This window comes from Pimephales promelas, chromosome 13 (genome assembly GCF_988280905.1).
Source record: "Pimephales promelas chromosome 13, fPimPro1.hap1.1, whole genome shotgun sequence".
In the NCBI taxonomy this organism is placed as follows: Eukaryota; Metazoa; Chordata; class Actinopteri; order Cypriniformes; family Leuciscidae; genus Pimephales; species Pimephales promelas.
Window position 1 is genome coordinate 319,171 of NC_142781.1, and position 10,807 is coordinate 329,977.

Below are 10,807 nucleotides of genomic sequence, written 5' to 3' on the forward strand. Positions count from 1 at the left end.
AATGTTTATGTTTTCATTATTTATTCAATTTAATTTCAGTATTGTGATTAATTAATTCATTAATTTATGTTTCACTTGAATTAATCTGCCACCAACTTTCAATCGCTCTGAATGAGCCGCGGCGCAGCTGTAGATTACACAAAAAACGGACACTTTTCAAAGTCTGTGATTGTAGTGCCTCTTAGTGGCAAAAGGCAGTAAATACACCCCAAGTTTTACCACCGCGGCGGTAAAAAACACATTCTGGTTGATTACCTACTGTATAATTAGGTGAAAGGGAAAATACTGACATCTCTCTCTTTTCATACAGATTACATCAACAGAGAATAGTTGCTTTTTTATATAAATGACTTCATTTAAAAGAAGAGAATTTTAGCTTCATAAAGAGAGATCTTTCGTGTCTCTGTGACAAGTATTTAATGAGTTACAGCTAATTTTTCTGATGCGTTTCAGAAAGATTTTTGCGGAGACAAAAGCGCACCCTGTTTATTTGATTTATTTTACAAAAACACAAGGTTTTGATATTAATAAGAGTGTACACAAAAAGAAGAAGACCCTCTATAGTTTATAATCATGTATTGATTTTATTTATATGACCATTAATGACGAAGTATTTTGAGTCTATGTTGCAGCTGTGTGAAAAAAAAACGATCAAAACGCGGGCAAGCGTTCTTGGTCCCCTGTGCTTTAAAGTGTCCTTCTTACAGTGTAATTATACATTTAAGTACGGAGCAATATTAATTAACTACATGTACTTACTTACTATAGGATTAGGGTAGGATTTGGTTGAGGGTTAGTTACATGTAATTATGCATAATTTATTGTTATTACTATTTTAAGTTCATGTAACAAGGACACCATAAAATAAAGTGTTTGGCTATCTTGGCTACGTTGTCATTTTCTTTGGTACCGTGTTACATACTTCCCATACACGCTAATAAATATGAAATGATTATTGAGACTCACCTGTCCTTCGTCCAGGACCTTTTTATTTGTATAAAGAAAAAAAGAGCAGCAAAGAGGTTAAGATAATCCTTATGACTTCCCTGTGGCGTACTGTGTTACACTGAGACTTAGCAAAAGAATGGCGATCTTGACGCGGTGACCAGTAGAATGGAGGTGCTGGCGGCCAGCATTAAAAGAAGATCCCAGCGCCTTTACAAAGACACCGATGGCAGCAAAGGTCGGACCCAAAATCAGAGAGGAGAAGGCCATTCTTAGCTCTTCCGTTGAAAAAATACAACAGTATGGTTCCAGATGCAGAAAGAATCGTCTTTGACATCATTCTCTCTGATGAGACAGTTTCACATGATGGTATGTACACAAATCTTCACAATTTAGTTTGATTCACATAGTAGCACAAAACCAATTATGCCTTATCTCAGATTATCTCAAATATTATTTGAAAAATAATCATACTTACAATTTACTTATTTTGTAGATTTGAAAATCAAGAGGAAGGCGTTTGATGTTGTGATGGCAATAAGGAGACTTGAGGAGGAGAAGAAGATGGCAAAGCATTGTAAATCTCTCTCCACTTGTGCAGACACACTCAAGGAGATGTCATCCCAGCTTTCCAGTGAGCCATTGCAAAGTACGTAAGTAGTAATGTGCTGTAATACTATACTCTACATTGTAATTTGTTTCTGATAATTTTTGCTTTACTCCCATAAGGTGAGCTGTGGGCACTAAGTGAAGAAGGGATCAAGGGTTTCCTCAGCTTAACTTTGAGGAAGAAGCAAGAAGTCACCAGACTGATGAAGCATGCAAGAGACTGCTATCCTCAAGTTTTGACTGGAACAAGTATGGACTTCCAGAACGATTGGGATGGATACGACTGTCAGATTGAGGACTGCCAGTTTGAGGAGCTCGCAAAGTGATAAATGACCACTTATTCACTTTTGGTTCGATTATTTATATTTGTCAGTGTTTCCTTTGTTTTTAGTAGTGGGGCAGGTCCCAAAAAATCACCAGTTAAAGCTGCCGTCGGCAACATTTTTTGATCATATTCAGTGAAATCGACTCTATAATCCGACAGAACAACATTAATAAAGTGGTTTTAGAAAAAGACCCGAGCTTCTAACTCCACCTACCCTTCTGGAGCGTGTTGTTTGTTTTGCAAAAATCCAGCGCTTCCGGATCATCGGGTCCAATCAGCGCAGTGGGGTGTGAGATCTGACTGTTTAGACGAGCGTTTTTTTTGTGTGGGAAATCCGTGTGCAAATGGAGACGCAAAAGTGTGTGAAATTCAATGTAGTATGCACTTCAGGCGGCTAGGAGTGCATACTACAACAACACCAAGTCCACGCGCTTGCGTACAACCTTCACTGTCAAGCAGACTTTTGTGTTTTTACCGTTTACACAGGAACGCGGCGGTGGAGCGTTTTAAAGATTTCCACTCTGGAGGGTGGTTTCACTTTTTTGCGTTTTTAAGCCCCCAAAACGCCGTCGCTGTGTAAACGAAAGGCACATCCGATTAAATATTTTTACATTTTCACCCACGAGCGTTCTCGTGTAAACAGGGCCTAAATCCACTCAATCAGCCAGACTTGCTGAATGCAGCTTTAACTTAATTAAAATTTACAAGACTAGACTTAAATGGACTTACAACATAAGTTATACGACTTACAGTTCTCAAGGAAGCACACACACAATCTCAACTGGTTTATTATCCGAACAGCATCTCTTTTTCTGCCGAGTGACGCGCGTGCCTGCTTGCGGTGTGAAGTGTGTGTCCGCGCTATTCTCCGACATGCACTAACAATGCAGCCCTATTTCTGATACCGTGGAGGGCAGAAATATTGCTGTGGGGGGGCAACGACGGTCAAATCAACAAAGAGGAAACACTGTTTAAGTCAGATATGCTTGAATAATAGTAATTATCATATCTACATGTTACATTGCAACAATAACAATGAATGTATTTATACAAACAGAAATTAATTTGAGTAACCGTATTTCCAATAGTCCTCTTTTGTTTATGGTAGAACAAAACTGTGCAGAAAACTGTTACAGGAAGGTGTAAATATGTGCATTTTACTACTAATAATAAACATAATTCCACTGATGTCATCTGCTGTGGCAAATCTGAGTTTTCTGATAGTGTTACATGGACACACAACCCCATTTTTTTCTGAATTTGGACTCTTGCATCAACTCACCTGCCATAGATGGTCTCTGAAAGCATCCTTGACGGGACTTATTCAGCTGCTTCTCATGTGCAGTGAAGGTACATAGAGGTTCAACAAATGCAAAAACTGGCCCAAAACGTGGAAATGTGACTTAATTATAGACACTATAGTGGTTATTATACAGTATACACACACAAACCGATTTTTCTGAATTTTGATGAAAGGCTGTATTTGATAGGCTCAGCAAAATGTCAATAACAACGAGTCATGTTGCTGCAGCCGGAAAACACACTCTTAGAAGAAAAGGTTCTATATAGAACCATAAGCGGTACGTATTTGGAACCCCTAAAATGCAATGCATGTGAATGATCACAAAATTCAAGATATGGGGGTTAAAAATTGTAATTAATCAATATCAGATGAAGAGTGACATTTCAGTTTTTAACCTCCAAAAATCTGCATGATTAAAATGTGATATTAAGTTACTACAACAGTTTAATAAACAATAATTTAATTACCACTACAAAATGTTGCAGAATAATGAAATATATGAATGAATAATAGCCTATAAAGAACTTTTGTGCCAAAAAGTGTTCATTCTTGTTATTATAGAACCTTTTTTAGCATTAAATGTCCTTTGAAGTTGAGTAAAGAACCCTATGCTACATATGTAGAACCCTTTTTTATAAGAGTGCAGAAAAAGATGACTAATGAATATCGGGCTGCTATTTGTCAGTTGAAGCATCAGAATAAAATCTTTCTGAAAAATGGGAGCTGAAACAAACACGATCATCCTGAGATGGGACTCAACGAGATCTTTGGTAGCATGGAAGACCTTCAGTTATCAGGTGAGCAAACAAACCCTCCAAATCTCAAACACAGAGGTTATGTCATCAATAAAGTAAGTGGTGATTATTTTGTTCTTAATTGCATTCATCAAAACAGAGGAGGTGACTGAAAGCGACAATGATGTCCAGGCTGCTGGAGAAGTGTCTTTGATACCAATGACCATGCAAGACACACAGTCAACTCCATTTTTATTTTCAGTAAACTATGCACGATACATATTGTCACTATCCACGATACGTAGTTGGATTTTTGTATTATGATATATTGTGGAACACACAACACAAATGAACTAATGCGTAATCCTGTATTAGTCTAAGCCTTGTGATAGCTCCCTTTGATGATTAAATTCGCTGACGACCGTTTCACTTTCCGACGCTCTCCGTGATTGTCAGGCATTTCTCTATTTAAGAGAAATTCTTGAACTTTCACATAAAATGCAAAAGAATCCATGTTTTTTCGCACATGCAGGACAGTACAAATTGTGACAGTAAAGAACGCATCGAGTAGTGACAGTAACGTTGTCGTAAAAACATTGACGATGACAGGAAGTGGCAGAAAAACGTAGTTCTCGCACATGCGCAGTACAGATCGTGTTTCCGGTACGGCTGTGCCCTACTCCCTTCGAAGGGCGGACGGCAGAGCTCTTGAAGTGGCCTATGGAGGGAGCAGGACACTAGTGTGCTGTTATGCAGCCGTGTGTAATTCCTCGTAAGTAATACACCTTTACAACAAATTATTGTAATGTTTCCATGGCTGATTACTGAGGTATAATGGCATTTACATGTCTTTTAGGGACACATTGATCGCATCGGCCGATTTAGAATCAAGAGCCATTGTGAAGAAACAGCTGCATCTGGACAACGAGAGCCCCAATCGGACAAATATCAGACTTGGACTGAGAAGAGTCTCGGATCGTTCTCTGAACTGCCTGGATTGGTTAGTTAGTGTAACCAGTATTGCTGTAAATGATCAGTTTTCAGTTGCTTTACTTACATACAATACGTTTCTGGAAACATATTACAGCTGTAGTTATGTTCTATGTTACCACTTTACATGTTAAAGAATGATTAGTGTAGTGACATCTTAATGCAATCGTACAGAATATCTCATCATCAAATTTTTTTAATGTGAAACTAAGCAACCATTTACCTGTGAGATCCTGAAATCTGCTGCCAGGAACCGTGCAGTTGTGTCTTTAATGACAAATTCTTTGTATGCATTATGGGGACCTTGCATTGCATTGCTGCACCTGTGAAACATACGTGTATAAGTTTGTGTCCGCCTGACATGTTTTTGGTGTGACTCACTGTTCAACATTCACATGCAATCTCTCACATCGCACACACAGTCACCTTAACTACTATTTAATGTTGATTATAATGTATCACAATACAGTATATTTGTGGGTCCTGATAATGCCAAACGTCTGATGCTACCAGAATGTTAAGCATATTTGTCTAAATTAGTTAAGTATTTTCAGCTTCAGAATCATGAATATTGTTATTCTGGTGTCACCATTGTCCTTGGGTTACAAGCACCGAGTCCAAGTCTATTCAATGTAATATCAAAGTTAGCATTTTAATGAACAGCACATTTTTTGTTAACCTTTTATCATATGTCTTGGGAGTATCGCAATAATATCGTATCGTGAGTTCAGTATCGTGACATGAGGGTATTGTTACAAAAGTTTCAATTACATGCTAGATTCAGAAACATTGGATTTCCTTTTTTATATTCACAAAATGTCTTCTCACTAATTGTCACGTATGTGGATCATCAGATGGACCAAGTGAGAGGATGCTTGTCCAGGACCGCTGTTACTCAATATTTGAGCATCCATATGCTCGAGTGGGAGAAGGACTTGGGCCCTATTCAAGATGAACTGGCAAACATTCTGTCTATTTAGTAAAACTTTGCATATTTAAATAGCCATTACTTAATAATGTCAAATGCTCTTTGTTTTTAGTTGAAGTATGTGTTAGACAAAAAGGAGAACCGATTATAAAGCAAGGCAGATTGTGCCTCACCTGAGAAGACTTCTGGAGCGGGGGTTTAAGCCAGTGCATGGGATCTGATGTGCGTATGTTCAATCTTAGTTTACACCACAAAAAAAAAAAAAAAAAACGAAATTCCCAGATAATGCATAATGTTCCACAAGGCAGCTTTCAATGGGATGTAATCTTTTTTCAATTAATTTCAGATCAGAAATGCTTGCCTCAAGATTGTGGAAGAAGCTGGACAAACACAAGTACTTCATACTATTATATCTTCTTTTAAAAAGTATTTATTTTAAAATGTGTGTTCATACATTTACATATTTTCCAAAGGCATGGACAAAGGAAGCATCCCAACTCCTTCAGGGAAACCCTGAGCCCGTCTTTAGGGTGTCAGAAGAACCCACCACCAAACTGGCGCTCAGCAAAAGAGTTGAAGAAGGTACATTATTTTATTGGCCTTATGTCAAGCAGTTGCATGCATGCTAGATAAATAGATTAATTATTTTGTGCCATTATATTTATTTACAGCCAATCATTGTAAGAGACCACCTTACAGCAGTCATGGAGACTTATTCTGTGGGAAGGTGACAGAGCTTTCTTTTCTGCAGATGAGCCGAAATCAACACACAAATGCCCTCCGGACGGTCCTAGAGGAACTTCCAGACGCAAAGGAGGACTTCTTGTTTTTATTCCAGCGTCTAGATGACATGGAAACATTTTTATCATCCTGTGCTGATGAACAAGGCCTGAAGGTCAATGCCATGTCTGTTTGTTCATGAGTGTGTCAGAGCAAATGAGGAGTGTGAGAACGAGAGTGTAAGAGCAAGCGAGCGAGAAGGATGGATTAATTCATTTATTAATAAATAAATAAATAAATAAAATAATGCTATTCTGAGTGTTTCTGTGTGTTTTCTTGAGTGCAGACATTTGTTAAAGTGTGCTAAAATAAGTTTAACAAACCTTTACAAAATGAAATATTACATGTAGTAATATTGTAAATATTACAATATATTACAATATTACCTCTGTAGAGGAGGCTGATCGCACACTACAACCAACAAACTGCCCACACTTAATGCACATGTGTATGTAAAATTGACAATAACTATATATATATAATTTTTAAACAGAATTGACAAAAATATGAGTGTTAACAGGAAACGGAGCATGTAGAATAAGACAACTTTAGGGAGAATAAAATACATTAAAGTTCAAATGAAATAAATAAACAACAAATAAAATGACAAAGGATAAATAAAGGTCAGTTAAGGGGCTTCAGTTACGATACGGATCGTGTAGTGTCGAACAACCGCCGTAAATGGTTTCGACATCAGACAGGAAGGAGACATGTTTTTTTTCAAATGTGCAGTACAGATCGTGTTTCCAGTACGAGTATCGGAGATCGAGATCGAGTATCGAGATCGAGTCAGAATTGATGGCACCCCTGGTAAATATGTTCAAAACTGGCTGTAAAAAAATTAATCTGCATTGTTTATCCTTTTGATCTTTCATTCAAAAAATTGGCAAAAAGGTATCACCTTCAAGCATTTTCTCTCTGGTAGCTACACTCATTCATTCTTTATGATGCCAACAGATAGTACTGAGCTACTCAAGATCATATTAGACTTGAGGTGTGGATGGATTATGTAGTAGGATCATGAAGGCCATAGCGAACATCATTGCACAGCCACTAGCTCATTGTATTAAACTTTCTTTATCTACTGGTATTGTACCCAAAATGACAAAAATTGCTAAGATAATCCCAATTTTTAAAGTGGGCGACAGAAATTAAATGAGCAATTACCGGCCCATATCAATTCTACCCACTTTCTCTAAAGCATTGGAGAAAGTGGTATACAATAGACTCAGTGGTTATCTTGACAAGTTGAATATTCTTGTTCCATCACAATTTTGGTTTTAGGAAAAAAGAGCACAACCTGTATGGCAATACTTGACTTAGTAGAACAAATTAACAACTGTGTTGAAGAGGGAAAATAAGGTGTTGGTATCTTCTTGGACCTATCAAAGGCATTTGACACAATTTACTTTGATATTTTATTGTACAAATTAAATCACTACGGTATCAGAGGTCTCGCACTTGAATTGTTCAGAAATTATCTAAATGAGAGGGAACAGTATGTCCACATCAGTGATCAAAACTCTACCTATAAGCCTAATCTATGGGGTCCCCCAGGGTTCAATCCTGGGGCCACTTTTATTCATTCTATATATAAATGGTTTTATAAATTCCTCTGAAAAATTTCTTAAAATAATCTTTGCTGACGACACAAATTTATTTACATCACACAGGAACCTACATAAGCTACAAGACATTGTAAACTCAGAGTTAACCAAAGTTGACTCCAGGTTTAAATGCAACAAACTGTCATTAAATATCAGCAAAACAAACATCATTTTATTTAATTCGAACAAAAAATCGTCTTATAAAAAAAATACTTCTCACTGCCTGACTAAAATTAATGGGCAGGTGATAAAAAGAGTGTACTCAACTAAATTACTGGGGGTCGTCATTGATGACTCTCTTAGTTTTAAATGTCATATTGACTACTTTGTAAATAAATTATCAAAGTATGTTGTCTTGTTTTATAAGATCAGACATTTTCTTCCTCTGTCTGCCCTTATGATGTTGTATAAAACTTTCTTTGAACCACATCTCAATTACTGTAGATTTTGAAACACCTTTAAGGTGCAGCTTGGACACATCTTCAGTGAAGGACCCAGGGTCACAGGGTGTTTCGGGTCTTTGATCTTCAGACACCCTCACCTGGGCGACCCAACCGGGGTTGATCAGTCCCCGGTTTGTGTCCAAGCAGCGCGCTACTCCATGCTTCTCCCCTATTAATCCATAACCACCATGAGGCTTTTTATGCGGCCTCACTGATGTTTTAGTGGCTCTTCTTTCACGCAACCCTCTGATGCCAAGAAGCCCGAATGCCAGATGCACAGATTGAATTAGAAAGCCCACTTCTATTGGCTCACAGTGGGCCCTCCACCCTCTCCCTCTGCATGACTCAACCAGCTCAAGATATTTGGCCTTCTTCCTTTCGAAGGCCTCCTCCATCCTGTCCTCACGGGGGACAGTAAGCTCCATTAGCACAACTTGCTTTGTTGAGTCAGATATTAAGACCAGATCTGGCCTCATTGACGTCCTTGCTATGTGCTCTGGGAACTTAAACTGCCTCCCGAGGTCCACATGCAACTGCCAGTCACGGGCCATGGCTAGCATTCCAGTTGAGGCCTTACGTTCTCCCTGAGGTTTCTCCCCTGCCCTAACAAAAGAGATGTTGTGCCTCACTGGGACGTGATGTTTAGACTCCCGGATTGCGGTGCAGATGGTGTCCGCCACTACCTTCAGCACCTGGTTATGGCGCCACGTGTACCTAGAGCTTTAGGGCAACAACTTAGGACGTGCTCCAGGGAACCACGAGCCGGGCACAGAGGACATGTTGGTGTTTCTGCTAGGCCCCAGATATGAAGGTTAGATGGACTTGGAAGGACATCATACACCGACTGGATCAAGAACTTAATTCTTGCGGGTTCAGACTTCCATAGATCTGTCCAGGTGATCTTCCGGGCAACTGCATGATTCCAATTGGCCCAGGCTCCTTGTTGGCGCATTGCCACGGTCCTGCTTAGACGTTCCTCCTCCACCTCAGCACGAATCTCTCCCTGTACCATCTGGCGTCTCTCTCGTCCTTGGGCTTTGTTGTTGTACGGTTTTGTGTGGGTACCCAGACCAGCTCTTCCCACTGCCACAGAGCCCACTAAGACCCTATGTCTCAGTCTTGCTTCTGCTTGGTCGACTGCCTCTTGCGCACGCCACTTCCTCCCAGTTCGGACTGTGATGCTTGCTGAAGAGACTCTGGTGTCAGCGGAGTCTCTGTAAAGCAACACCTCCCTGGCTCTGGTGACTTTGAACTCCTCGGTCAGGCCAGTAAAAGGAAGCTGCAACTTGTTGTTGTGCCCATAAAGAACAATGCTGCTCAGGCTCTTCGGCAGGCCCAGCCATCTCCGCAAGTATTGGCTGATATTGCTTTCAAAGCCCTCCACAAGGGATAATGGGACTTTGTAAATCAGTAGTGGCCACAGGAGTCTTGGCAGGATACCATGCTGATATATCCATGCCTTGAACTTCCCCGGAAGACCGGTGTTCTGACATTCCATCCTACCCGTCAGATTGTCCTACCAAGGCTTACTGCGCATGCGCACATCAATAAAACGTCATTTTTGTCACGCTGAACAACACGCCCATAATATTTTACTACTTGCACGAGATCTTCTTCATCTGAGGTAAGTTTTTCACTATTTATGTCAATTATTACTATACAAAGATATATAGCAGTAATGAGAACTGTTTACTCTCACATTAAATTGATGAATTGGCGGGGAATTGATTTGATTGTTTGGTGTAAAATATAAACACACACACGATAATGTCAAAATGTCCGTTTTGTCGAGTGTCCTCATAAGATCAGTCTTAATTAAATAAAGTATCAAATGATCGTAAAGAGTGAGACGCGTGTGAGATCAGCGTCTCTCTCAGCAGCGGCAGATTTCATAAAAACATGACATTAAACAAATATTTAAAAGAAATACTCTATTGTTTTTGCATTCATTTGGAGATCAACTATCAAATTATTACATTATAAAATATAATAAATGTGTAATGTTTGTAATTACAGTTAACGTTAATCACATACAAATTTTGATTAATCTATCCCCCACTAATCTATCTATTCATGTATTTTTGATTTTTTTTTTCTTGCTTTTTTTTGACAGCTATGGAAGATAAGTGGGAAGCACTGTATA

At 39.0% G+C, this 10,807-nt stretch overlaps 1 long non-coding RNA gene across 1 annotated transcript; it reads left to right on the plus strand.

Annotated features, from left to right (window-relative positions):
- Positions 1–5,794: 5,794 nt before the first annotated feature.
- Positions 5,795–6,414, plus strand: LOC148973774 (uncharacterized). The gene is made up of 3 exons (XR_016145944.1): positions 5,795–6,056; positions 6,181–6,228; positions 6,308–6,414. It is a non-coding gene; the product is annotated as an uncharacterized LOC148973774 (long non-coding RNA).
- The last annotated feature ends 4,393 nt before the right edge of the window (positions 6,415–10,807 follow it).